Raw genomic sequence first — 6,000 nt, forward strand, 5'->3', positions numbered from 1 at the left:
CCAACTTTGCAACTCGAGGAGAGTTATAACGCAGGTATGTTTATTGCAGCGCTGGGTGCAAGGGGGATCGCACCTAGCTTGCGCACCAAGGGTTACTACCAGGGTGCTTATATTGATGGGATATATACATACTCATTTCACTTCCCCCTAAGTTTCTTGCATATTCATTAGGTATCAGAAGAATCATTAACGTAGGTAGAGTCCTCGGGTTGTCATCCAGCGTACTCTGGTGGTCTTTTGATGAAGGCCAGAAGTCTTCCTCACTGCTAAACTTCTGACCTTTCCTCTCATTTACAGACTTCAGCAGTCCAAGCCAGTTTTTGTTGGTTCTATCATCTGTGTGCAGGAAGTCTTCCCTTACCTTTTAGGGTCCTCCCGTTGATATTCCCTACCTCAGTCCTGTCCTTGTGGTTGATTTACAATATCCGTGTTGGCTAAAACTTGCAAAATCAGCGTTGGGTGACTTCTCTAGATCTGCCACAGTTCTACAGTTAACCCTTTAGCATCTATTTCTTACTTCACCACCAGCACGGCTCCATCCTCTGCATGTGAACAGTGTCATTGACTTAACTACAGTCCCGCAGCATCTAGGTCTGCCGTGCTCTCTCTGGAGGCTGCACCTTCCTGGTGACGGCATAGAGGTGACTTAGCAGCAGGCAGGCAGCTTGATCAGGGAATTGCTTGTTTAAAACCAGTATTTTTCCCTTGATGGCTTGGTTTTAACCTGGATCTCTTCCCCCCCGGTGTCCCTGATAACAGAACAGTTGCTTTTTGACATGGTTGAAAGAAGTGCTTCTAGTTAGGAGTGCTGGTTTAAACAAATTTTCCTGTTGCTCTAAGCCAGGTCTTCAGCAGTGCCTTAATCGTTAAGACTTGTGGGAGCTCCAGCAACTTATTGGTAGAGTTGGAGGATGTCAAGGTATTTTATGAGCAAAGTGTCTTTGCAAACTCCCTGCAGGGGAAAAAAGCTGTTTGAACTTCAAGTGAAATTCCCCTAAAAGGCTGGGGTTTTAAGTGAAATCACTTGTCAGGTAGGGGTTAAAAAGGAAAAAAAAAAAAAAAAAAGAGAACATGGAAACACCCACATACAGTAGCAGAGGAGGTCCCCAAGAGCAAAGCTGTGCTCTGAGGTGATGCAATGTGGAAAGGAGGGCTTGCTGAGCTTGCAGAAACAATTTGGGTTGTTCACGCCTGCTCTCTGCGCTGCAGTGTCGGTGGTTTGTTGCAAAGAAAGCCTGTGGCCACTAGAGGTTCCCCTTCGACTCATCACGTAGGAAAAACTGGTTCCTTCTCCCTGCGTTACACACAACTAATTTTACATGCCAGAAGTCCCAGAATTTAGTAAATGGAGATTACAGGAGTCTTTTTTTTTAAAAAAAAAAAAAAAAAAAAAAAGACGCAGGAGCAGGGCAAATGGGTGTGAGGCAGGCTTTCTCCAGATAAACGTGATTTCCAAAAGTGAGCTTAGCATTAAATACCGTAAATCACAATTTTTACAACTCCATTATAGACCTTAGGCTTCATACCAAAAGTGCTCAGTAGAAGGAAAGTGCAACTGAGGGAACTTAGAGCTGAGCGATGTGGGCTCGTGGTTTAAACTTCGCAGCTACTTTAACCTATGCAGCCTTGCACCTGAAAGGGGAATTAAATGCTTGATGCATCAGATGGTGGGAGCTCTTTATCATACCTGGAGGGCTCGATGGTGTGGAAGTTGTGGGTGGTATCTCACGGGAACGGTAGTTTGCATCCCGAAGTTGGAGGAGCCTTTCCTCCTGGAAAACGAAGGCTGTCCTCTGTCTTGCAGTGGTGCTGCCTTGTGAGAAGAGCGCGATGCCTGCCAGCTCTGCCTTTCTTCTGGATTTTGTACACACTACGTGTACTGTAATCATGGCACAGGTATCTGCTTCCTTGGCAGATATTTTGCAGCCAGCTGATGGCACAAGAGCACTTCTGGCAAAGAGTGAACGTGAAAGCTTTCATACTTTTTAAAGCACCCTGCTGGGTATTTCCATCCCTGCCTTGCTGCCGCCCTCCCCAAGCGCTGCTTTTGGTTGCACTTCCTCTGCGTGAGTAGCTGGAAGGGTTGTGATCTGGCCACTTGGCCACGGTCTGCTGTCTTAGGCTGCTTCTGACTCTGTTTTCAGACCGTGCAATGGGCTGCCCAGTGAAACTGAACGTGGACTTCAGCTGGGCGATGTTGGAGAGAATTCGGCCTCTGTTTTGTTTCTCTTGTGCAAATGTAGATAAGGCTTCGGGACTGTCCACGCTGTCACAACCTGGATGCATGCCTCCCTATTGCTGACTCAGCTCCAGTTCTCTGTTTGCTTGGTGATTCACCTCCTTTTTATGGTTGAGTTTTCCTCCCAAAGTCAGTGGCTGTGCCCTCCATCTGCCATTGACTGATTTTCTGCCTGGTCTTGCAGCCCTTCTGATCTCTCACGGCTGCAAGGTGTAAGGAGCCAGCTTGGAAAAACTCTGTGGCAGAGTGTAAATCCAGTGTGCCAACAACCATGCCTCATCCTCCCCGCCTGCTGGAGTCCTTCTCTGTGCCATAAACAGAAGTCTAAATTTTTGACCTATGCTTGTCCCAGACCAAGTAGCACCAGCGTGGGCTCCACCGCTCGGCAGAGCGAGCTGGCCATGACTGGTGCTGTCTTGCTGGTGGTGGCTGGGGCGCAGAGTGTTTCTCTTCACGCTGTGAAATCCTGCTTCCTTAAAGGCGTCTGGGTTAATGTGAAGACCCACTTCTGCCCCCTCACATTGGGAAGCTCTTTGCTGTGCTGTAAAGACTACCCTAGGCGGTCAGTTCCTTTACAGAACTGGTGTGTGTGGGCTGCTGTACCAAGCTTGTCTTCCGCAGGGGGCTGAGCATACTGTGTTTTAGTGGACTTCTCTTGCTGGGGCACTGATTCAAGCCCAACAAAGACCACCAGCTGAGTTTGGTTGCTCACTATGAATCTTGCAGAGCAACAGCTAGTCCAGCCTTCCTGAAGGGAGATCTAGGGCTAAAACTTCCAGCGTTTGTCGTTTGGCAGCTGTTTGCTGGGCTGTGTAGGAGCATACGTCCAGCCCAGTGTTTTGTCCCTTGAGCTCCTGCGTGCTGAACCGTGTGCGCTCCGTGGGGACGGTCCTTGGCAGCACGGGGGCAGTTCTGCCTGCCCAGGCAGCACAAGGTTGGGAGCTGGGGGGGTCTCGCAGAGACACGATGTCCCAACGCCCGGAGCTGTGGCAGGCAGCTGATGGCCATGGAGGCAGGGTTGGGGGTGTCTGCACAGCCCCTCCTCTCCCCCCAGCACCCAGAGCTCTTCCACGTGCTCCGCGCAAGCGGTGCGGCACCAGCAGCTGCTGCCTGCCCTCACTGGGGTATGCGGACACAGCCTTTGGGGGACGCTGGAGGAGGGCACTCCGGGCTTCCCTGCTCTCCCCACAGCCAGAGCACCGCTGAGCTTTTCCCGTGGCCCAGGCAAACGGCCACAGCATGGTGCAGCCCTGGCTGGGCAGCACAGAGCTCGCCAGTTAGCTGCCTTCAGGCAAAACCAGAGGAAAACTGACTTAGCCATTCCAGGGTGACAGAAATACTCACTGACTTACACTGTGCTTTGAAGGATCTGCCTTTTTTTTTTCTTTTTTTTTTTTTTTTTACCAGCTGCCATAGCCAATCTGCTATGTTTTGCTTTCTCTTAAGTTGCTGGGTAATCAGTCAGGGCTCCTAAGTAGCAGTGTGATCTTCTACTCCTCTGGGGTGCATAAAGGAAAAGCGTCCTTCAAGGAGCTTTGCTTGCACCATGGGGTCAGGGGTGTGCACCTGGGTTAGTTCCCCGTTCAGGAATTGTTGACTCCAGAAGCAGCAGTTTACCTTCAAGCACTGTAGGACTCTGCTAGGTTATAATTCTCAGTGGTTTTGAGCGTGTGAGTCTTCTTGGGACAGCTTCCTTTGCTAATGAGCAATGTGATTGTGTACAGAAATTGCAGAAGTAGAAACCACAGGGGGAATAACTGGCTAGCAGAGGAAATTTGATGAACACGAGTTCGACGCAGCCGGGGGGGGTTGGTATGGGCAAGTATGGGAGGTTTCCAAAGAAGAGGCAAAGCCCCTCTCCTCCCATGATGGTTGCCATGCTCACATTTAGTACTCCAACAGTTTTGGAGCTGCTCAAACTAGACATTTTCTCCTGGTTGCCAGCCTGTGTTTGGGAAGGGAGCTGTTCCGCTCCTTTGGCTGGTGGCAGTAGGCAGTAACCCAAGCCTACGTCCTGTCCGTGGGGGCCTCCAGCCAGTGCCTGCTCCCACTCCTGGGCTGCCCTAAGGAGCTATACGTGAAGAAAGAAGAACATCTGGGACAGCCCAAAGGAAAAAGGAAGGGCAGGGGCTCGGCATGTAAGTCAATGTAAACAAGTTCCTTTGGCCTGAATTGTGTCTCATGACTTCTGCTGCCATTCCTCTCTGGTGCAGCCAGAACCTGCTTGCAGGGGCTGGATCTGTGTTTCCTAGTACACAAGACATGGGTCTGTTCTCAGCAGCATCGGCACCAGCCAGTTCTTGTTCCTGCCCTTACACTGTTTTGTGTTTTTTTCAGGCAAAGGATGAGTGTAAGGGCTTAATGTTTAATCTGCATCCTGCTAGCCAAAAGGACTCGCAAAGGTTAAAGGAACCCGGGAGCTTGCTGCACAAGGCCCTTGTCCTTCCCAGCATCCGGGCGCCTCCAGGCTGGCCGTGCAGAGCTGGCCAGGCCTGAGATCTTCAGGAGGAGCGCAGGGATGTGAAATCTTGGCACTTGCCGGGGCTGCTGAAAGGCATGGGATGAGCGATCACCGCCCGGGAGAAACAGGAAATTCTGATGGTCCGGGCACCGCTGCTGCAGACGTGGCCCAGGCAGAGCGGGCGCTGCCACAGCACCGCCTGTCCCCCTGCAGTGGCAGCACCCCTGTGCCCGCCGTGTCTGGGCAGGGGCTCCCCAGGCTTCGTCCCAGGCCGAGGTGGGGCCACAGCCTCGTCCCTCCCCGGGGCTGCGGGACCCTGCCTGGTCTGCGTGGGCTCTGCTGGCGCCGGGGCCTCTCCAGGTTCTCTCTCTGCGTGGCAGCTCTCCCGCGGACGTGGGGAGGGGAGGGCTGCTTGCCAGGAGGACAGGCGCATCCCCGGGACTGAGAAATCGTGCGTGTGCCTGGCGTCTGCATCAGTGAGCGTGGCTGATTCACACGGAGGCACTCTGAGCTGGGGAGCTATTCCTGACCTGCCCATGTGAGCCTGGCTGTGTCAGCTGAGGGGAAAAAAGCTCGCTGGGGAAGAAACGGAAAATCTCCCTGTGGAAGAAACCTCCCCTTGCCTCTGTGCCCCTTCCCCTGCTCCGATCCAGCTGTGTGCGAGGGGTGCAGCGGGAGGGCCGAGTACCAGGGGGAGGCTGGAGGAGGAACCAAACTCAGCTTTGCCTCCGAGCAGCAGTCGAGGGGTGACTGCAGCTTTCCAGGGCTGACCTTAGCCAAGGGGCTCGCCTCAAAGGGCAGCCCCTCGCGCTGCTGGGCGGTGCCAGCAGGGACCACCAGGCCCCTCTCCTGCCCGGGGCTGAGAGGACGAGCCCAGAGCGGCGCCAGGCTCCTGGCGAAGCCCTTGCAGGCCGATAGCAGCACCAGCACCCTCGCCCGCGGTGCTGAGCTGCTCGCCTGGCGGGTGTTTGGGGGGCTCCGGCCTGCCCCGTGGCACCGCAGGCGCTGCTCCCTGGCTGCCTCCCGTCGGGGGCATTTCCCTCCCTCTGCCAGAAGAGACAAAGGAGTCACAAAGCTGGGTTTGTTCCCGTTTCATAAACCCCAATGCACCTGAAGCCCTGAAACTGCCCTAAAGCACCTGAAACGTTAACAATATTGCTGCACAAAATCAGCTGCTTTTAATGCTCCACATATGCTGCCCTTTAATTTCTGCACTGCGCTTAGGGGATAAAAAGGGGAGTACAGGGAGGAAGTGAGGGTTTCCATGCACGTCCCGTATTTCCACTGAGTCTCCTCTAAC

Source organism: Anser cygnoides, chromosome 15 (genome assembly GCF_040182565.1).
Source record: "Anser cygnoides isolate HZ-2024a breed goose chromosome 15, Taihu_goose_T2T_genome, whole genome shotgun sequence".
Classification (NCBI taxonomy): Eukaryota; Metazoa; Chordata; class Aves; order Anseriformes; family Anatidae; genus Anser; species Anser cygnoides.